The sequence below is a fragment of the Ascaphus truei genome, chromosome 1, assembly GCF_040206685.1.
Source record: "Ascaphus truei isolate aAscTru1 chromosome 1, aAscTru1.hap1, whole genome shotgun sequence".
Classification (NCBI taxonomy): domain Eukaryota; kingdom Metazoa; phylum Chordata; class Amphibia; order Anura; family Ascaphidae; genus Ascaphus; species Ascaphus truei.
The window spans coordinates 168668812-168691618 of NC_134483.1; the positions used below are offsets into that span (position 1 = coordinate 168668812).

The 22807-nt window shown below is 46.1% G+C and overlaps 1 long non-coding RNA gene across 2 annotated transcripts in view; it reads left to right on the top strand.

Moving 5' to 3' along the window:
- The window catches only part of LOC142493675 (uncharacterized), a 63306-nt gene that overhangs the window by 36763 nt on the left and 3736 nt on the right, over window positions 1-22807 (top strand). Inside the window, exon 1 of one of the 2 annotated variants that reach the window (XR_012801180.1) lies at window positions 10912-10995. The exons of the other annotated variant lie outside the window; for it this stretch is intronic. This is a non-coding gene — a long non-coding RNA (uncharacterized LOC142493675). Of the gene's footprint in view, window positions 1-10911; window positions 10996-22807 lie in introns of those variants that run through there. 2 annotated transcript variants of the gene reach the window in all.

Consider the following 22807-nt stretch of genomic DNA (forward strand, 5'->3'; position numbering starts at 1 on the left):
GCGCCGCTACCGGAGAGGGGAAGCGCGGCGCGGGACTCCCCCTCACGTGCGCCGCTACCGGAGAGGGGAAGCGCGGCGCGGGACTCCCCCTCACGTGCGCCGCTACCGGAGAGGGGAAGCGCGGCGCGGGACTCCCCATCACGTGTGACGCTACCGGAGAGGGGAAGCGCGGCGCGGGACACCTGCCACTCTTGCCCCCCCCCAGCTTCCCGAACTCACCTCCTGCCCCAGCCAGATGCCACGGGGTCAAGGTAAGTCACACACCGTCTCCCACCCACGCACTGTCACCCAGTCACCCACACACCCACCCAGTCACTTTCACCCACTCAGTCACTCACTCAGTCACCCACTCAGTCACTCACTCAGTCACCCACCCACTCAGTCACCCACCCACTCAGTCACCCACCCACTCAGTAACCCACCCACCCACTCACTTAGTCACCCAAAAAATCACTTAGTCACCCACCCACTCACTCAGTCACCCACCCACTCAGTCACCCACCCACTCACTCAGTCACCCACCCACTCACTCAGTCACCCACTCAGTCACCCACACACCCACCCAGTCACCCACTCAGTCACCCACACACCCACCCAGTCACCCACCCAGTCACTTTCACCCAGTCACCCACTTTCACCCAGTCACCCACCCACCCACTCAGTCACCCACCCACTCAGTCACCCACTCACTCAGTCACCCACTCACTCAGTCACCCACTCACTCAGTCACCCACTCAGTCACCCACCCACACACCCACCCAGTCACTTTCACCCAGTCACCCACTTTCACCCAGTCACCCACCCACTCAGTCACCCACCCACTCAGTCACCCACTCAGTTACCCACCCATTCAGTCACCCAGTCACCCATTCAGTCAGTCACCCATTCAGTCACTCACCCAGTCACCCACCCATTCAGTCAGTCAGTCACCCACTCACCCACCCAGTCACCCACTCACCCACCCAGTCAGTCACCCACTCACCCACCCAGTCAGTCACCCACTCACCCACCCAGTCAGTCACCCACTCACCCACCCAGTCAGTCACCCACTCACCCACCCAGTCAGTCACCCACTCACCCACCCAGTCACCCACTCACCCACCCAGTCAGTCACTCACCCACCCAGTCAGTCACCCACCCACCCAGTCACCCATTCACCCACCCAGTCAGTCTCCCACTCACCCACCCAGTCAGTCTCCCACTCACCCACCCAGTCAGTCTCCCACTCACCCACCCACCGACCCAACTCACCCACCCAACCACCGACCCAAAGTCACCCACTGACCCAAAGTCACCCACCCACTGACCCAAAGTCAAACCGACCCAAAGTCACCCACCCACCGACCCAAAGTCACACACCCACCGACCCAAAGTCACACACCCACCGACCCAAAGTCAAACCGACCCAAAGTCACCCACCCACCGACCCAAAGTCACCCACCCACCGACCCAAAGTCAAACCGACCCAAAGTCACCCACCCACTCAGTCACCCACCCACTCAGTCAAGTGTCACACACCCACCCAGTCACCCACACACTCAGTCAACTCAGTCACCCACCTAGCTGTCAAGGGGGGGGGGGGGAAGCCTAACCCTGTCGTACGCCCCCCCAAAATTATATCCCGGGCAACGCCGGGTCTCTCAGCTAGTAATGTAATACAATAAATAAACTAATATCAAAAACGAATGTTCTTACTAGGAATTTATTCAATTTATGGCTTTTTTTAAAATGCGTGGCTGGGGGCGGGACTAGAGGCGGGGTTGGGGGCGGGACTAGGTGGCGAGTAGATTTTTTGGTTCGGCGAGTAGATTTTTGGGTGATTTGTCCAGCACTGTATATATGTATATATATATATATATATATATATATATATATATATATATATATATAAAGCAGAAAATAGCCGTGTTAGTTCAGTTGCGATAGTGCAGAATAAATTAGTTCTTCGGTATTAGGTGATACCTTTTATAATGGACTAACAATGTATGTCATAGGACAAGCTTTTGAGAGTTCTCCTCTCTTCTTCAGGTCAAGCAATACTGTTTTAGCCATAGATTCCTTGTATATCAGTATTGCTTGACCTGAAGAAGAGAGGAGAACTCTCGAAAGCTTGTCCTATGACATAAATTGTTAGTCCAATAAAAAAGGTATCACCTAATACTGAAGAACTAATTTATTCTGCACTAACATATATATATATATATATATATATATATATATATATTTATATATATATATATATATATATATATATATATATATATATATATAATGTGTGTGTGTGATATTGCCCCATCACATTTATATAAGGTGGTAGCTTTCTATAGCAAATGACCTGCTTTGCCCTGAGTGGAAATATGTGAGGCCTATTAGGTTATACCAGTATTTTCTGACTTGTGAATGACTCTTCTGTGCAGACATGCCAATGTTGGCCAAGCTTCATTCCTATTTGAGGATGAACCTCACCTGAGCTGGCCAGCTAAGCTGCTAATTAAGATGTTGTTTCTGTGCAGGGAAAACCTGCTTATTTTGATAACTGCCACCGAGCTGTTAGCTTCAGGACCAACTTTTACTCCTGACTTTAAACAGTAACGTTGAAGGAATCTGCCTCTTAAAGCTAGGAATGTGGTAATTACTTAATTAATTCACATTCCAAGATGACCCAGGAGGCTCCACATGCTAGGAAAATAGTACACCCTATAAACAGAATACCAATCTTGTGTGTATTATAAAAGCAATCAATATTTGTAGTAGCAATGCATTATCTGATAGGTTTTTTTTAGTTCTTTAGTATTAGCACAGTGATTTCTCAGAAGAGATTACAGGCTAACCTTTGCTATTCAACGTCACAGGAAGTTTGATTCTAATTCTAACATCACAGAAACCAGGGCATTAACAAGACCATTCATGTGTGTGTCAATAAATCAATTTTAAAAAAATGCAGTGGATATGTGTTCCAGCATTGTAATTAAATAGATTGTTGATTTGTTGGTGTACCCATCATTATTGTTAGGGCATTTATTAGTGCTAGAAGTGAGTGGAACACAAATATATGCAAAGAGAAGGCATAAAAACCATGTATCACATTCTATTGAGTTATCATTTTTTGCAACATTGCTACTGGCCAAACAGTTGACACAATCTGAAACTATAAATATGGCATTTTATAATTAATACAACACTAAGGTTGTAAATCAATCAAGTCCAAAGCAGCTGTGGGATTCGTCAATTGGCTTGTTTTGGACAGAAAGCCGCTTTGCACTATATTGAAAAAAGCCCCAGAGTCTAAATGATCACAAAAAAGAGTGTACAACAACACAGTATATCAGCGTTTTTAAAAGTAAAATAAATAAAATCCCAACAAGGGGTCCTGTGGCTGCAAATACAATGAGCAGTTTCCTGAATTTCCACCAATAACGAGCATTTTACTTGTGTATCTAAGCATAACGTTTCTTACACACAAACAGAGTTGCTTACTTTCCTGAAAAGAAGCCAAGTAGGTTAACAACTGCTTTCATTTCTATGTGGCAGCCTTTGATGAAAGACCTAATATTAAGAGAAGACACGTGACAGATGTGAACATATTACATTTCCATAAATGAATCACAGCTAAAGCACGTGAGAGAAACTTTTACAGAATGTGGATGATGACGCCGCCTCTGTTTTCAAACTAAATTAAAGCAGGAGTTTCAGCATTCAAATGTTAGGGAAGTCTATACAGTACAGTATGTGGATGGCTGATATTTTTGCTTCCATCTCATCCTACAGTATTTGACGTGGGTAATCCTGAAATGTATAATGTAAAGATGCATATATTCTTAGTTGGTTATGGAGACCAACTGACTTTAAATTGCGAAATGGGTTGTGAGCACAAATTGTACCAAGCTTTAGCTTGCTGGAGAAGTCTTCACTTTAACAATGGACTGGGAGAACCAGGCAAGATATTGTACCACACAGGGTGGGGGATTTATACCATGGAATTAGTGGCATGCTTTGTGTAGTATAACTGTTCCTGGAGCACTGCCGGCACAACCCTATTGAACACTTATAGCTACTTATCTGAAATGGGAATCTGTCACCATCACCAACCCAACTATGAACAAAATGAATAGTATAATGCTATTGACTTTCAGCTACACAAATGTAGCTCTTACTTGGCAAAATAAAATACTTTATAATAGATGCAACAGACATTCTGCGCAGTATATTTGCTAGCTGACTTCTAGCTAAAGGTTAACTCAGGACTATGCTGGTTTGCCCATGTCTGTGGAAAAGCACAAATGAGCCAGAAATCATTCTAGAAACCATATAAACCTTGCTAAAGCAGGCCCCTATTCTATCATATACTATATTGCTGGCTCACACAAAGTTGTCCTGAATCCTGACTGAGAGTTCCAGAAATGTGGTAGTTTTACCTCAGTGATACCAATAGGACAGTCATTTGCCTTGGCAGTTTCTTTACTGGTGTTTGTAAAATGCTGAGTGGGTATTGGGGTCAACAGCTGAAATTTCTATAGGGCCTCAAAAGAGTGACCCTGGATGTAATAAGCATTGCGTACTGGTTTAATTTGAGCAATGCATACTTTATTAGTGGAAAGATGGTTCATTGGCTTCAAGTTAAGCATATACTATACATTGTGTATCTATATCTAGTCCCCCACCTTCATGACCAGGCAACTGTATAATAATGTGCCACCTGATGCATTTTGTAAATCACGTGGAAAACAGTATTCCTCGGTTCACTTGCATTTTAAAATCATTTTTTTAAGCTAGTTGAAACTTGGGAGGGGTTCCATTTCCTCTAGCTGCTCCCTTTTGTGTGTCCCAGTGTAGATTGAACAAGTGCTTGTCCAGGCAAAGCCCCCCTCTCTACACCTCTCATTATCATTACCAGCCCCCTGACATGCACAGGAAAGGCTAGTATAGGAAGCATTGCCCATTTAAATTCCAAGCTGAAAAGAAAATCTCTCTTAATTTCAAATATTTGCTTTAAGCAGGACTGCATTTGTGATTATATCTTCAACCTATTTTCAGTCATTATAAAAAAAAAATATTTCTGATATAGCAAAACAGGAACATGTTACCAAAGATGGATTAAAAAGGGTTGACGGGTTTTCAAATGAAACCTTGGTAGATAAATAAAAAATGCCAATACATTTTTTACATTTAAGAATTTTGTGAGGAAAAGAAAAACGTTATACTTGGAGATCGATGCTCTATCATAATATGAACATAATTCCAATACCGGAATTCATCGAGCTCAGATGTGAGGATCACACCCAGTATGGTGTTAACTGCCATTTAAGTCAAGATCTGGGGCTTTGGAGTTTGATAAATCTGCCCCAAGTGTGTTTAGGAGTAAGTTGCTGTTTGAACTACTTCTACCATAAGTGAATTCAATAAAATAATTAACCCGCTGAGCCTTCCAGAGGCCATAAGTACATTACTAAGTAAAGTGTGTCAGGTTCTTCAAGCTCTGAATGCATTTTCAATACAATTGCTGCTTTGGCCCATTCAGTGCTCTAATGACGTTCAGCGTACGCCATGAAGAGTGCCATTTGCAAATTGTGTAGGGACTGTTCGCAAGAATCGCAAATTACACTGAAGGGGGACCTTCCTGTCCTGCTCACTTCTGATTCAGCGTTCGAACCCGCAGGTGAACACATGATCTCTCCGAAAATTGGTCACATGATCCATCAGTGCCGGAGCGTCCATGGCCACTGAAGTGGCATAACCCTCTAGCACTGAAGGGGTTTCAACTAATGTCTATCAGTGATGGTTTAAAGCCTTTCAGTGTCCAAGGGGCCAGTAATGCATATTCTACCTCGTCCTCAAGTTCTGAAAGTGGCTAACAGGAGAAAGACAATGAGTCCCATTCTTTTCTCAGCCAAAACTTATCCGTCCTAAAACTGGCAAGAAAATGCAGATTCAGACCAATGTCTCATAATGAACAAGACAGTACTTGCCAAGTTGCAATTGTGAAGCGCAGTCAGCAAAAAAAATGAAACAGTGAAACAAACAATATCTAACTTGTTCCAAAGATCTGTGAAACGTATTGTTTTCTCATGGCAAAGTAGCAAGAAGAAATGTGTCTGTGCAATGAAACAGGAGCTTTGATGCAAATAAATGTATGCAAATGAGCTGCTGAAACATAACACCCCTTTACACACAGTACATCCTAGTACAGTATGATAAGCTGCAAATTAGCTGACATTCTTACACCACAAAACATTTTTCCCTTTTTTGTGTTTGAGTTCAGATTATTTTAAAACATTACTGGTTCACTTGTTATTCATGGATTAACTCAACCTGGGAAAAGAGAACTTGTAAAAGGTCAAAATACACGAAGTATTCCTTTTGTGAACATTTATTTATTTATAAAAATTTTTACCTGGAAGTAATACATTGAGAGTTACCTCTCATTTTCAAGTATGTCCTGGGACGTCACGAGAGACCAAATGACTTACACATGGTTCACAGCACAAGGCAGAGTAAGGGGTTAATTAAACAGGGGTATACTCTGGCAAAAGCCAACAGGAAACATCCCAAGCATAAACAGTTAAAACACTTAAAAGTAGCCAGATTCGGCACTTGCGAGGTTAACAGGAGTATTTTACCTGTACCTCTCTAGGTGCTTGGCGCCACATAAGCCCACTTACCCAGGTTGTCTCCCACAAATCTGGCCTTGTCTACGGCTACAAAGTCCTCTTATCACCAATGGCTCATTTTTCCAGGCAGCCTTCAATCACCAAGACTACCCCCGAGCAACATCCGACTGCCTGGAGCGATTTTGCATGTGTAGATTTCCCCCTGCCATTCCAATGCATGAAGAAATGGAGCTTTACCAATCACAGCATGGCGGGAAGGACAAATGGGCCAATCACAGAATAGGATGGCACGTTACAGGTCTGGCCTTTTGCCGATCATGATGTCAGTTCAAGCAGAGATACGGATCAGCCAATCAGAGAAGCCGCCATTGCCAGACGAGTTGATCCAAGCTTGAGTTCCACAAGGGCGGCATGAATGGAGCCAATTTTGCGGGCAAGAAAATTACTTTACTTCTGGTTACATGTGCAAAATCAGTGGAAGTCCTTAGGTCACAACCTTCACTGGACCGCTGCCCTTTCCTCCTGACCCTCCCAAGTGCTGAAAACTATCCAGAAATGGAAACATATGTGCCTTTACTAGGTCATCGCCCCCCTCTATCCCAGGAAAATCAATTGTCCAGCAGGGGGAAATAATTCTCAGGGAGAAAGAGGTCTCTGACCCGTCCCCCTATGTCCAGTCAGGTGGTACTGCAGCCCCACATGTGCAAAAGCATAACATACACAGTACTACTGCCAAATACAATAAAGTTTTACCATTTTACATGGATTTGGGAAAATACATTTACAGGCAATCCTAGTGCCTAACAATAACCCTTGGGTCATGGGAAGTTTAACCACTCTGTTGCTCTTTTCATCCCTCTTTCCCCCATTAAGATCAGACCTCTTGGGGTAACAACCCCAATGGGTTTGTCCCATGGGTTGAGACCAGTCATAGGTTGGCGGGTGGGATTGGGATCGTCCGGCCGGATGAGACTATCGATGTTGCCATGCTCACTGCCCTTCTTGTGCTGAATCCTACAATCAGGTTCTTGAAGGGCCAAGTTCCAGATCCGCAACTTCCTGTTCTCCCATTGTAGCCCATTATAGGGGTTGTGGTCCATGATCCATGGTCCGTGATCGCAGTAAAGGATTGCTCATATACCTTGGGCTTTAATTTACGAAGGGCCGAAACAATAGTCAATCACTCATTTTTAATACTGTAGTTTCGTAGACGACCTGCCATTCCAGCAGCTTCCCATTCTCAGGTACATGACATGGCTCTTGAGGACTGAAGACCCCACCGATGCCGTAAGTGGAGGCATCTGTCTGTACCTGTCTGTCTACTTGATATAATCGGGGGCCGCCAAGATGGGAGTGCTGGCTAGGGCGCTCTTTAAGGCCTGAAAGGTAGTCTCACACTCGGGAGACCAGGTTACTGTGCTTTTGAGTTGTTTCCACTTCACATCAGTCAGGGGCTTGGCAATGGCACTGAAGCAGGTGTGACAGATATAAGGGGATGGTAGAGGAGGGTGTATGTATTGCCCCTCAATTATTGCAGGGTTTCTGCTATAATTAAGCCCCAGAGAGATGCAGTGTATAATTTTTGGATAGAAAAGAAAAAATGGCGCTAAATGAGCTTGCAACAATGTAAGTAATGGTATTATTATCACTATACAAAAGGAATGACGCTTACTACTGAGGTATATTGGAAGGGAGTCTTCAATTCCCATACGTATATAAAGAATAGATGACAGGAAAATATATTTCAGCGCATGGGATCAATTTGAGGAGAGAACTTTATCTCAGAGGCCAAGGGATTCCAAATGAGATCTCACTCTAGATGTGTGTGGTACAAACAGTAATTTAATAAAATAAAACATAACGGATGCGCATGCGCGGCTGGCTGGTGATGGTTGAGTAATCACACAGCTCCACCAACCGCCGGCAAAATATAGCAAATAATATATATCAAAACCGACATTCAAAAAAATCGAACTAGCACTAAGGACACCTAAACTCACTCCGGATCGGCAAATAAGTCCCAAAAAATTATGGCAGCAACGAGGCAGAAGACCCGGCGCAAGTCGGATGTCAGGGCCTACTTCACCGGACAAAGCAAGGCGGGGGCTGCGGAGCTGTCAGCGGTCTCTGACTCCGATTCAGCCCAAGACGCAGAGGGCTCGAGGGCAGCGGCGGAGCAGTCCAAAGTCATTAAAAAAGAAATATCCCGGCTGCTAATAGATCTGAAATCCTTTTTCAGGGGGGAGGTGGAGGGGCTCCGGCACGATCTCATGCAGATTGGGACAAGGACTAATGAGCTGGAGGAGCGCATTGATGTCAGCTCAAATACCCACAAAGAAACTAACTCTCGGGTGCAGGCCTTGGAGCAGAGAGTGATGGACCTGGAGGCCCGACAAGAAGATGGGGAAAATAGAGACAGGCGGAACAATTTAAGAGTCCGGGGGATCCCAGAGGAGATTTTGGACCCAGAGGCCCTGCTGACCCGCTGGATGGCCTCTATCCTGCCGGACAAACCGGAATCCGATTTAAGGATGGATAGGTGCCATAGTGCCCTTCGTTCCAGACCTTTGCCCTCAAATCCCCCTAGAGATGTGATCCTCCGGCTCCACTACTTCTCCATAAAGGAGGAAGTGAGTAGGATTGCCCGAGCCACCCCCCATATCACCTTTGAAGGTATCACCCTCATGGTTTTCCAAGACCTATCTCCCCTCACCCTGGCCCGGCGGAGAGCTGTAGCCCATGTCACAAGGGCATTAAGAGACAGTGAGGTCCGGTACAGATGGGCATTCCCATTCGCCCTCGTGGCCATCAAAAATGGCAGACCACACGTGCTCAAGCACCCCTCGGAGGGGGCAGCCTTCTTGAAAAAACTGGGGGTGCGGGGGCCTCCGGACAATGTCGCAGAGGGGGACCAACAAGGGCATAAAGCGGACTCCCCGCCGAGACGGCATGGATCTTCTCCCCTGAAGGAAAGGAGACTGGACAAAGAAGGGGGGGCGGAAAAAGTCCATAAACAATGGTTGGAATAAAGACTGTGAAGTGTTGTTGCGCCTGTTGCGTTGATAAAGAAAGTTAATACCCTTTGGAGCTGCCAGGCAATCACCCTAATGGGAGACTCTTTCGGTGCTTAATTTCCAAGTTTAACTACAGTCATGGACCCTATGGAGCTCGCACCGCTACTCGGGCTCCAAAATGGCGTCTTTCTACTTACCCGGGATGGAAGGAGGGGACGAGGCGCGAAGACTTTAATGGCGGCGAGGTTTTCGGCGGGAGGGAATGCTCCGATAGCGAGACCCGCCCAGGGAGCTTCCTCCAGACCAGCCTTCTCTCCGTGAGGATCCGCCTCCAACTGAGCCCGCCCCGCCCAGCCCAGTGACGTAGATGTGTCAGTTCTCGCGAGAGCATCAGGAGGGTTGCCAACGGAGGATCCAGCGGATGTCAGCGTGACGCCTAAAGGGAGGCGACAGCCCGGAAGTGATACGATCTTCCCTGGCGGAGGCGCGCGAGTTCCGCTGCCGGGGAGAGACACCTGAGAAAGCAGAGCGATGGGGACTGGAACTCTGATAGCGGGGCAGAGGGTGGATGCCTGGCCGTTCGGAGGGGGAGGTCCGCGGAGGTGGAGGGGGGCGGGGGAGGTAGAGGGGGGGCGGGGGGGGGGGCGCGGGAGGGATTAAGGAGTAAAGAGAGCACCTAGGGGAGCTGAGACGGGTAGGGGGGTTAAGGGGGCACAGAGGAAAGGGATAATAAATAATTAGTCAGCATCAAGATGATGTCAGGAGGGCATGGTTCCCGGTGGAGGGGCGAGTGAGTGAGCCGGCGGTGTCCAAGAGCATGAGGGGGCTGATATTGGGAGAAGAGGGGGTTGATGCATGAAGGGAACAACTAGTTTAGGGATTAAGGAAATAGATTAGGGAGTGATTTTGGAGATAGAGAGAAGAGGTTAGGGTAGTTATGGTTTAAACCATGGTTAAATATGGGTAAAATTCTATGTAGTTTAGAAGTCAGTTGTCAGGTTTTGACTATGCATAGCTGCCGGCGGGGGGGGGAGTAGCCACCACTCTGCCCGCAGGTATGTGCATCAACTCCAGGAGGTGGGGCATGTCCTACCTACCTGGCAAAGACCCGGTGGTCCGTGGCCGGTTTCCGGAGCCATGGAGATGGACCAGGGGGGAGGGGGGTCCAGAGAGAAAAGATCTCTACCGGGCAATGAACCCGAGGTCTATCAGGACCAATACGGTTCTTGTTGTTTTTATGTGTGTTGTATATATGTATTCTTCCCTCATGTTTTATCCCTTCTCCACCCTAGCCCCAACCGGCAGAAGAATGAAACCGCTCTACAGGTGCCAGCATTACGAATCTCAAGTTCAGAAAGAGCCCAGGGATCTGGGTAAGAGCAAGTTTGCTTATAAACCACCACCACCACACATACACTACATCATAAAATGGCGGTAATCTTTATCTCACAAAACGCCAAAGGGCTCAATAGTCCACATAAGCGGAGGGTTGCTTTCGCAGAGCTTAAGAGGAGAAGGGCAGATGTGGTCTTCCTCCAGGAAACTCACTTCAGCTCGCGAAACAGCCCAAAATTCCTAGACTCACACTACCGAAAGTTCTTCCTAGCATCAGGTGAGGAAAAAAAGAAAGGAGTAGCTATATTGATACATAATAACACCCCCTTCCAGGCTGAAAAGATCAAAAGAGATCCTAAGGGAAGGTACATTGTGCTGGTCGGGCTCCTCAAGCAGGTCAGAATAACGCTGGCATGTATATACGCGCCTAGCGAAGGACAATCAGACTTCTTTAACTCATTCTTCCAGAAGTTACAGCAGTGGGCCGAGGGACATATAGTCCTGGGAGGAGACTTCAATACAGTCATGAACCCCAGCGTAGATCGCGCCACGTCCCAGAAAACCATAAGGAGGGAGGGAAATACCCCACTACTGAAGGGACTAAAACAAATTGGCCTAGTGGATATATGGAGAGAGCAGCACCAAGGAGACCGCAGCTACTCCTTCTATTCCCACCCTCATGACATCTACAGTAGGATTGACCACTTCTTTGTATACATGATATTACATGGTCGGACCATGCATCGATAGAGCTAAGATGCAGTCAAATTGGGTATGTCAGGCCAGGAGCAAACTGGAAGCTAAACGAATCGATAATTAAAATTCCGGATATACAGAAAAAAGTCAAATCCGAAATTTCGGACTACTTTCGGATAAACAGTGGCAGTGTGGATTCCCAGTCTCTGTTATGGGAGGCTCATAAGGCCACAATACGAGGGGTACTAATCGGTATAGCTGCAAATAGGAAAAAGAAAAAGGAAGCCAAATTAACTCAGCTATATCAAAGGTTACACGAGCTCTCTCTACTACATAACCGGACAGGTAGAGAGGTAGAGAGGATACTCTAAAGGAGTTGAAGGATGTTAGGATTGAGCTAAACCTCCTCCTTACCTCCAGGGCTGAGAAAGACATGAGTTGGACACAGAGGAAGTTCTATGAGAAAGCTCATAAACCGGACACTATGCTAGCCACCAGACTCCGTAATCGGAAACCAAACTTTAATATTCAGTCTATTATAACAACAGGAGGCCAGAGTTCCTCAAACCCCAAAGTTATAGTAGGGGAGTTTGTGACGGTAGGGAGGGTTTGGCCCGGGGTTAACGGGGTTACACCCCAAGGGCCCCCCCTCTAACCTCGCCAGGGAGACAAGGGGTTAACTGGGCTGAGGCCCAGAAATGTGATTTTACCCTTGTTATAACCTGTAAATGTATTCTCCCCCTGTTTCCCTGTCCCATTGTAATGTCTGGTTAATCAGTGTTTGCATAACACACACACTGGATCATCAGGGGTTAATAAGCTACAGTTTAAGGAAATTCCACGGTATGGTGTCTTTTCAGGAAACCTGGACTTCAAAGGGCTTAATTGGAGTGGAAGGTGAAAAGCAGAAGGGTTTTTAAAATGTACAGGCAGAATGCCTGCCTTTGTAATGCATGAGGAACCAAATGGTGCCTCATATGAGTCTAGTCACGTGTGATATTCACTGGAAGTGTATATCAACAGAGAGGTGTGATACTGTACATCGCCCTGATCAATAGGTAACTGACCTAATTGGATATGCGAAAAGCCAAAAGCCTGCTTCAAAAGGTTTTATTGATGGGGCCAGGGGGGGGGGGGCTACCCCCAACAGCAAATCAAAGTGAGTAACTTTATTAAATATAAGAATATTATGAGATGTCCTGGGCGGAAAAGGATAAGAGTTACATATGTGTATCCGTTGGATGTAGCCCATCGTTTTGAGGCTAAACATTGTTCATTTACCCGTTACGAAATGCCAGATATTAATATCTCTATTAATTTTCATATTACAATGTAATGATGGGTCTCTCTACGACCGTCAGGTGTCACAGGCCGTATTAATATATCTCACCTGACTGTGTGTATTACGGAACGGAAGTTATGCAATGATTTGCAGTAAATATGAAACTTTGGTTGAGTTCTGAGGAACCCCTGTTGTGATGAGCAGGAAAGGAGAATTTACAAACCTGATCATCAAAGACCAAGGCTAAGTGGCTAATTGCTTATGCTTGGCCCAACGGACAAAAGGAATTAACCAGAGTCAGTGTAACTTTTCACACTGACCATGGAATTCCAAACCTAGCTTCAAAAGCTTCAAAGAGGATTTTACGGAGCCGTAAACTGGGAAAGAGGGGGGTTAAAATGATATATAAGTCAAAGCCACCCTTTACCCAAGTTGTTCATGTTCATGTTGTTCATGCAAAGTTGTTCATTGTTCTTCATGCAAATGATCTTCAGGCCTGCATGTCATCAGGCCTGTTGTGCTATACCATCTTGATTGCTGAGAAGGAATGCCATGCATGTGTCCTGCCTGTTTTGCTGTGATGTCAACTGGGAAATGGGAGAAGTGGCAGTCTGTAATCCTGCTGGCTGTCTTGCCATAATCTTTACGTAAGTGTCTATATTTTGCCTGTTATTGTATAATCTGTTGTGTTCACCTTTATCAAGGAATAAATTCTATTTATCATATCTAAGTCTCGTCCCAGTTCAAACCCAGGTATATATATATTTATATATAGTTTTGGTGTAAATTACAGCCTGTCGCAAGCTCTCGTGACAGAGTTTGCGAAATTTTACGCACAGCTATATAATGGGGAGAAGGTGGTTCACAATGCTAGGACGAGTAGTAACCTACAGAAATTCCTGGCGGATGCGGCCTTGCCACAATTGACCAGATTAGAGCGAGAGGCACTACAAAGCGACTTTACAAGGGAGGAATTAGAAGCGGTAGTAAAGAACTTAAAAGCGTCAAAAGCCCCAGGCCCGGATGGGTTCTCCAACCTGTATTATAAAAAATTTATCGGAGTTCTAGCTCCACATATGCTCCAGCTGTTCAATGGAGTACTAGCAGGAGAGCCCTTCCCGGGGCAGATGCTCCAAGCGTCAATTTCAGTAATTCATAAAGAGGATAAGGATCCCACTAGTTGCCAAAGTTACCGGCCAATATCATTAATTAACACAGATGTTAAAATCTATTCTAAACTACTGGCCAATAGATTAAATGTAATCCTGCCGAGGCTTATCCACCCGGATCAAGTTGGCTTCATTAGAAATAGACAAGCGGCCGACAACACTAGAAGGATTGTGGATATAATAGACTTTGTAGGAGCCAACGAGATTCGAAGTATAGCCCTAAGCCTAGATGCGGAAAAGGCCTTCGACAGGATTGATTGGCCATACTTGGAGTCCACGCTTGGAGCGTTTGGGTTTGGAGGCATATTCCAACAGGCAGTCAAGGCCTTATACGCTGCACCAGCAGCGAGGGTGGTACACCAGGGGTTCCCCTCAGAACTTTTCCCAATTAAAAGTGGCACGAGGCAGGGATGCCCGCTTTCGCCCCTGCTATTCGCCTTATGCATTGAGCCACTCGCAGCACAAATTCGCAACAACGCTGATATCTCTGGGGTACAAATCCACTCCCAGGAGCACAAAGTGGCTTTGTATGCAGATGACATCATTCTAACCCTTACCAAGCCGCTCATCTCGCTACCCAATCTGTTCGAGCTTCTAGAGCGTTTTGCCCAGATCTCTGGTTTCAAAATAAATCAGTCTAAATCAGAGGCCTTAAGCCTTAACATACCAAGAGAAATGGAGAAGCTGATAGAACTCAATTTTGAGTTTCGATGGCGCCCTTTTTCCATGAAATACCTAGGAGTGCATATCACGAAAAAGACAAGCTCCTTATGTCCGGCTAACTATCCCAAACTGTTGAGGACTCTTAAAAAAGAGCTACAGGAATGGAAGGCATATGGTATTTCTTGGTTGGGGAGGATCTATAGCGTCAAGATGAATATCCTTCCTCGGATTCTATATCTGTTCCAAACTCTCCCGATTGCCGTGGTACGAGCGGACATTACAGGGCTTCAAAAAGCAATTTCACAATTCATTTGGAACGGTAAAAAAACACGGATTAAAGTAAAAATGATGCAGAAAGCTAAGGAAGCTGGTGGCCTGGCAGTTCCGAGCGTTATATCCTACTATAAAGCGGCACAGTTCTGCCAAATTACGCAGTGGCATGGAGATCCTGGGCTCAGGCGGTGGGTGGCGCTAGAGAGGGAGGTGTGCGCCCCGCTGGAGCTCAAGGACATGATCTGGTACCCGAGGACACGGGTGAAGGATGTACTCATTCCGCTGACCTCTGTGCTCAACTCACTCTCGGTCTGGGAGGCCTCTAAAGGTAATCGCTCAATAACCTCCAAACACACCCTTATGGCACCTTTATACGGCAATCCGGATTTTGCTCCTGGGTTGGCAGACAAGAGCTTCCCGCTTTGGCGTAATTTGGGGTTTAGGCGATTAAAGGACCTGGAGGATAAAGGCAAAATTAAATCCTTTGAACTATTACAGTCGGAAACAGACTTACCCAACACTGAATTTATGAGGTACCTCCAGGTCCGGGCATATTACAACGCACACCCGGTGAGACCACCGCTGACGAATTTTGACACGCGGGGACTGATCTCTACCTTGTACAGAGGGGTGGTGAACACTGACTCTGACAGGACAGTTAAGCCCCGGTTTATGGTTCAGTGGGAGGAGGATCTCCAGGGTCATCTAGAGGACGAGGACTGGTCGGCGGTGTTCAAAGCCGCAGCTACTAGCTCCATTTGCACGACATTGAAGGAGAACTCATATAAGGTATTATTACGCTGGTATCTCACCCCAGTTAGATTAGCGAAATTCATCCGGGGCTCTTCCCCGCTTTGCCCCAGGCAGTGCGGGGAACCAGGGGATCTGGTTCACATGCTGTGGTCTTGCCCGAAAATAGTGCCGATCTGGACCCAGATCCGAGATTGGCTACAGAGGATCTTTTTGGGACTCAAAATTCAGCTGGACCCGTGGCTATTTTTATTAGGTAAACCTACAAATGAGGTATCTAGATCGGGTAACAAGCTGATAGCACACTTTGCTACCGCTATGAGGTGTGAGACCGCAGCATTGTGGAATCAGAATGCGATTCCTTCTATAGACAAAATCAGAAACAGAATTTGGTTCATATGCCGAATGGAGAAGTTAACGAGTTTAGTTAACGATTCGGCCGATAAATTCGAAAAAGTCTGGTCATTATGGTTGGCTCAGACCGATATCCAGGGGATGAATGATGCCACAATATGGCTTTGATAGATTGAGGTGAGTTCTCCTTTGATGGGTGGCTGGGAGATAGATATGACGATCTGACAGCAGGGTTCCCCCAGGGCTTTAGCGATATTCCAAATAGTTAGAAGCCGAAAAGCGGAAGTGGTTCTGACCCAGGGACCTCTGAGAGGTGGACATGAGCAGGGCGTCAGTAGTGGTGGTGCAGGACACCTGATAACTCGTGGAAAGTGATTCTTCTATGCCATTCCCCCTCCCCTTCCCCTCCCCCCCAACCTTCCCTTCCCTTTTTCTTTCCCCTTTGTTGAGGTTGGTCTGTCAATGTCTTGTCCTGTGGTCCCCCCATCGTGCGTCCGTTTTTCGTCGTTTGTCCCTGGAAGTTAGGTGTATACTTGGAACAATTGTCATTATCCTGTATTCTCCTGTCTGTATGCACAAAAAACTAATAAAAACAAAGTTGAAAAAAAAAAAAAAAAAAACATAACAAAAACTTGATAAAACAATTATTCCAGCTGGGTGAAAAAAATTACACCACCACAAAAATGGATATTAAATTAAAAATAAAACATTCATCTTATACTAAGCTTCTAAAAGAACAGGCGCTTGTTACTCTGAAAAGCACCCCTTACGTACATACATTTGCATGCATATATATATAAAACCATTTAAAATGTCTGCAATATTAGTGATGTCTGTTGTGAGCCTGTACTTCCTTCCTGGGGGAACAATGAAGACTATTAAATCCTCTTTGTAAACCCCCTAGGTGTTGCAGACAGAACCCAATGCAGATAATCACTAAATATTTGCCTCCAAGGAAAAATCATATGAACATATTTAGAAGACTAAAGCGTAACTGCTCTAGAAACAGTGACTTCCTTGTACAATCATCCTCTCTCAGTGAAAAATTTATAAAACGCAAATATAATAAACATATAGTAGAGGGAGCACTTCGGAAGGTCTCCCAAACAGATAGATCTAGTATGCTCTTATATAGAGAAAAAGAACACCAAACAATAAATAATTCAGCTTCTTTTATTCCTTTTATTACACCATATAGTAGCAAATCCAGACAGATTGAACAGGTTCTGAGAAAGCACTGGCATATTCTGGAAGGAGACAAAATTCTTGAACCAATCCTTTCGGATAGGCCGAAAGTAATCTTTTCAAAGGCACGAGATCTCAGGCAAAAATTGGTACCCAGTTTCCTAAAAAAGGAAAGAGAGGACACATGGTTAAGTCGAAATAATAAGGGTTTTTTCAGATGCACCACATGCAAAGCATGTCGTTGCAATACGTCACAGCCAAGCCAGGTAAAAGAATTTGTCTCTAAAACAACAGGAGAAACATATAAGATTAAGGAAAACATATCTTGTAATAGTGTAGGGGTGGTCTATCTTATAGCATGTGGGTGTGGCACCCAATACATTGGCCGCACAAAAAGGTCACTCAAAATAAGATTGGCAGAGCATGTGCGAAACAATGAAAAAGGGATAGAGACACATAGTCTATCCAATCATTATAAAAAGGTGCACGAATGTAATCCTAAAGATTTGTTCTTTTGTGGGATAGAATTAGTACAAAAAAACAGGAGAGGAGATTATATCAACAAGGAGCAGAGAGGAACTGCTCCCACCTCTAGTATCCCACAGATACTCAGTACAGGTAACTGCAGCCTGCACCGGGTGAGTGGAGCCAAAATATCTCTCTGCTGAGAGATCAAATACAACTGTGGAAAGTTTTGTGTGAAGAGCTAACAACACTCCAGGTGAAGGGTTAACACCTGCACATACTTAACCTGTGTATGCACAGCAGCCCATTCTTTCACTCTGTGAGAGCTGCAAACAGTGTACAAGATATCTCTTTAAGGGATCTGTGTTTCCACTGCTCTCCTACCTCTTCCCTCTTACCCAGCCATATATACTACAAGTACAGAAATATAAAGATTGACTATCCTTACCAACACTTACACCAACCTATCTCTTATTTTTATAGCATGCTCTAAACGAAGAAGCTCAGTAGTACTACTTTTTTCACCAACAAATTTGACTGCTATATACCATCAGTTAGACTTCATTGGTTCCATTGACAAAATATGTTCATATGATTTTTCCTTGGAGGCAAATATTTAGTGATTATCTGCATTGGGTTCTGTCTGCAACACCGAGGGGGTTTACAAAGAGGATTTAATAGTCTTCATTGTTCCCCCAGGAAGGAAGTACAGGCTCACCACAGACATCACTAATATTGCAGACATTTTAAATGGTTATATATACATGCAAATATATGTAACTAAGGGTTGCTTTTCAGAGTAACAAGCGCCTGTTCTTTTAGAAGCTTAGTATAAGATGAATGTTTTATTTTTAATTTAATATCCATTTTTGAGTTGGTGTAATTTTTTGCACCCAGCTGGGATTTTTGTTTTATCAAGTTTTTGTTTTATCAAGTTTTTGTTTTGTTTTATTTTATTAAATTACTGTTTGTACCACACACATCTAGAGTGAGAACTCATTTGGAATCCCTTGGCCTCTGAGACATAAAGTTCTCTCCTCAAATTGATCCCATGCGCTGAAATATATTTTCCTGTCATCTATAATTTTTGGATATTGGATATATTTTGGATATTGTTGGATAAACCACTGCTACATACCCCAGGTGCTTTTCCTGGGTGCAAGTGAAGGTGTCCAGGTCATCTAAATAGACCCGGAAATAGCCCTGCATCCTTTCCAGTAACCGGTTCACTCAGCACTAGAAGGTAGCCGGCGCATTCTTCATCCCAACCAGCATTATGAAAAACTTGTATAGGCTGCTCGGGGTGATGAAGGCCGACTTCTCCTGCATCTCAAGGGTCAATGGGATATGCCAGTACCCCGGATTAGATCCATTGTGTCAGGTACTTTGCCCCCGTGAGCTCGTCTAAGACCTCATCCATGCTGGGAATGGGATAGGCATCTGTTTGGGCACCATTTTTGCAATAAATTGCCTGTAATCCACACAGATCCTTGTGGTGCCATCTTTCATGGGCACCAAGACTACTGGCATTGCCCAGGTACTTTGGGAGGGGGAGATAATCCCTAGGGCCAGTATTTCTCCCCTCTATACTGGTTTTTATCTCTTCCGATACTCGGTAGGCATTTCTGCAGAGGGGCCGCTGATCACTGGTGTTGACTGGATGAGAACCCAGACAGGTCATGCCCGGCTTAACCATAAAAAGGCCCTTGTAGCTCCCTAACAAATATCTCGCCTGTTCCCGTTGGGGTGAAATGAATTAGGTTCCGATCACTACTTGCTTCACGGAGCCTCCCTGTCAGGCTTCCCCAAGGAGGTCGGGCAGATTTTGGCATGCTGGATCGCCCAGAAGTAGTCTATATACTGCCATCACCACCACCTCACTTGCCTTTAATATATTTACGTGTTAGGTCTGCTTCCTAATTTGGTCTTCATTGAGGCCTACCAAGTAGTTTGTTTCATTCCCCCGCTGGATAGCCGAGTACGGGCAGGCCCAGGGAGCCATGTGCTTGTTATGGCAAATGGGCTTCAGAACAAGCACCTGCTGCCCTGGGATGAATTCTCTAAACTGGGCATTCCAGTCATAGCAGCGCTTTTGCCTGTGTTTGAGCCACCCTTAGGTTAACCTGTGCCAACCCCATGTGATAGACTAACCGCTCTCTGAGCTCCACCACATACTGAACCACTGAGGTATGGTTCAGTTCCTCCCTTTGGCCTCAATGAATGTCCGAATCATTGACTTAAGGGTATAGTTGAACTGCTTGCACAGTCTGTTCATTTTGGGATGCTAGTAGGCCCTGCAGTGTTGCTTATTCTCACACGTAGCCCAGAGAAATTGGAGCATTTCCGTCATGAACTGCGCCCCCTGATTTGTTAGGATCTTACTAGGGAAACCTACCCTAGAAAACACATTGACAAACGCCTCCACTACCTTCCGGGCCTCAATGGAGAATAACGCTACTGCCTCAGGATAACTAGTGGTGAAGTCTACAATGGTGAGGATATACTTCGTACCTGTCTGACTCAGGACCATTAGTGGACCCACTATATCCACGGCTACCAGCTAGAAGGGTACCCTGATCACCAGTAGCGGTCTCAGGGGTGCTGTCGCCCAATCACCATGCCTGCCTACTCGACGCCAGGTGTCACAGGCATGACAGAATGTTGTCATCGCTTGTACCACCCCCAGTCAGTAGAAATTCTGCATGAGGCCGGCTTTCATGCGAGTCACCCCCTAATGACCAGCTAGCAGGATTGCGTGGGCCAAGCGTAGAAGCTGGGTCAGTATGCCATGGGCACATTTAACTCCCTAGCCCCTGTCCACTGTAGGTTCAAAGCCACAGGGATTTTGATTCTGTACAAGGGACTATACTGCCACAGAACCACTTGGATCCGCACTCAGTTTCAGTATCGGCAGTGCACTGCCTCATGCCCTCCAATACCGAGTATGACTGGATAGCTTCCCAAAACATGCAGCTCTGCTCCATACCTTCATCCCCAGTTACACATTCAGGGCTAGGGGGGTCAGTCACATCAGGCTCTCCGGACGTACCACCCTGGTCTCCATCTGGACATCTATGTGCGTGGGCTCCAAGGTCCTGGGGGCGATGGGTTTGGGTTCTGCTTCACGAAAAGTAGGAGCCGCTCAGCAGGCAACAGCCTGGCTCTGACTGTGAGTAATTGCTTCTTCCGGACCACCTTCATCCTCAAAGTTGCAGACTAGACGGCTCAGGTCATAACTCAGTCAAATATAGCTGTTTAGCCCTGGGAGCAGCACCACATCTTGGATCCTTCGGCCCGCTCCCCAATCAAGGAACACATAGGCTACCTGGAGACACCGGGGGGCTCCCTCAGTTATCTTCACATGCATGCCCTCGCCAAGCAAATATGCTCTGACTTGACCATACCAGGTTGGACCACAGTTATGGAGGCCCTTTTGTCTAGCAGATGGACCGCCATCTTGGCATCGATGTTCACGGGGCACAAATGCCTCTGTCGCACATTGTTGGGTTCAAGTTCGAGATCTGTGCCCCTCTGGCTCAGTGGGGGTTAGTAGATCTGCAGGTTACAGGTTGCAGATTGCAAGCTGAACCTGCTGGATCGCCTGGTGTTGCTGCTTGGTTCATGGCTGGTGCCAGTCTGAAGCAAGAAATGGGTCTTGGGGCTTGGGATTGTGGCCCTTGGTTGGGGTGCACTGCAATGATAGAGTTGGGGCAATTGGCCTGCATGTAGCCAATGCAATCACGCAGATAGCACTTAAGCTTGTGCACAAACTCTGTCAGTCGGGGTATAGCTTGGGGTGTGCTGGGATAGCGGGGGCTTCTCCAGCTGGGCACATCCGACGTCTGTGCCAGACAGGAGCTATGCACACCGGGGCCCTGCTTGCTGTGGATTGGCAGTGGAACTTTGGACATGCCACCAAGAACTCATCCAGCATTTCAGCGGCCTTCACGGTGTCCAGATTCCTATCCAATACCCAGTCCTAAACTTCCTGCAGACATTTCGGCTGAATTTTTCTTTGACCAACAGGTCCAGGAGTTATTTGTGAGTGTTGGCCTCACACCCTTCCACCTATCGTTTGGAGGTAAGGACAAGGCAGGATGCAAACTCTTTATGGATGTCCTGGCCACCCTGATTTAATGCCTAGAATTGGATCTGGTAGGTCTCTGGCGTTATCACGTAACAAACCAGCAGAACCTGCTTGACTGTTTGGTAGTTGCCGACCTCCTCCAGCTCCACTTCACAGTAGGCCTTCTCCACTTTCAGGTTATTGGGGGGAGGGCGTAAGTTCACCTACTCCTCCTCTGGGAGGCGGTGCAAGTGCCACTGCTGTTCAAATCCCCGTAGGAAACCATCAATGTCACCTGAGACCTCATCTAACTTGGCAAAGGTGTTCTAGGCTAGATTTGCGGTGTTGCTACCCTGTAAGAGGACCGACTGCTAGAGGGAGACTGATCATGGGTAGGTTGGGCCCCTACAGGCGGCAGCAGCCAAAGGTATTCGATGCGCTCTGCTGCAATGGCATTAGTTTCCCACTGGAGTGGTCTTATGCAAGCCCCTAAGGAGCTGGCTGGCTATGCGTGCGCTCTACAATGGAATAGCAAGACGAGGCATGTAAGCGCATAGCTGGGACATCTATTTCATCCGCTATCTCTTCCACTTGGCTTTGATCCTCATGCACACAGGGTATCGGATTAGGTCAGCATGGGAGCATTTCTCTATGCGCAGACCTTAGCCCTTGCAGCATGCAACTATTTTCGCCTTGGACCAGGAGTCATAATTTGCCGCCATGCTTCCATGGATTCTCTTCTCTCAGACGACTAAGACTAGCTACCAGGGCAATTTTGAGTGTTACCTGGGTTCGTAGCATGGTGCTCCTGTAACCCCAATGCTCTGTGATCTTAAAATTAGATCAAATTAGCGCTGAAATGTCAGCAAGAATTACAGCATTTATCCTGTGTGCATCTGACCGCTATGCCACTAGAAAAGGGCATTTGTCAAGGAAAACCAGACGAC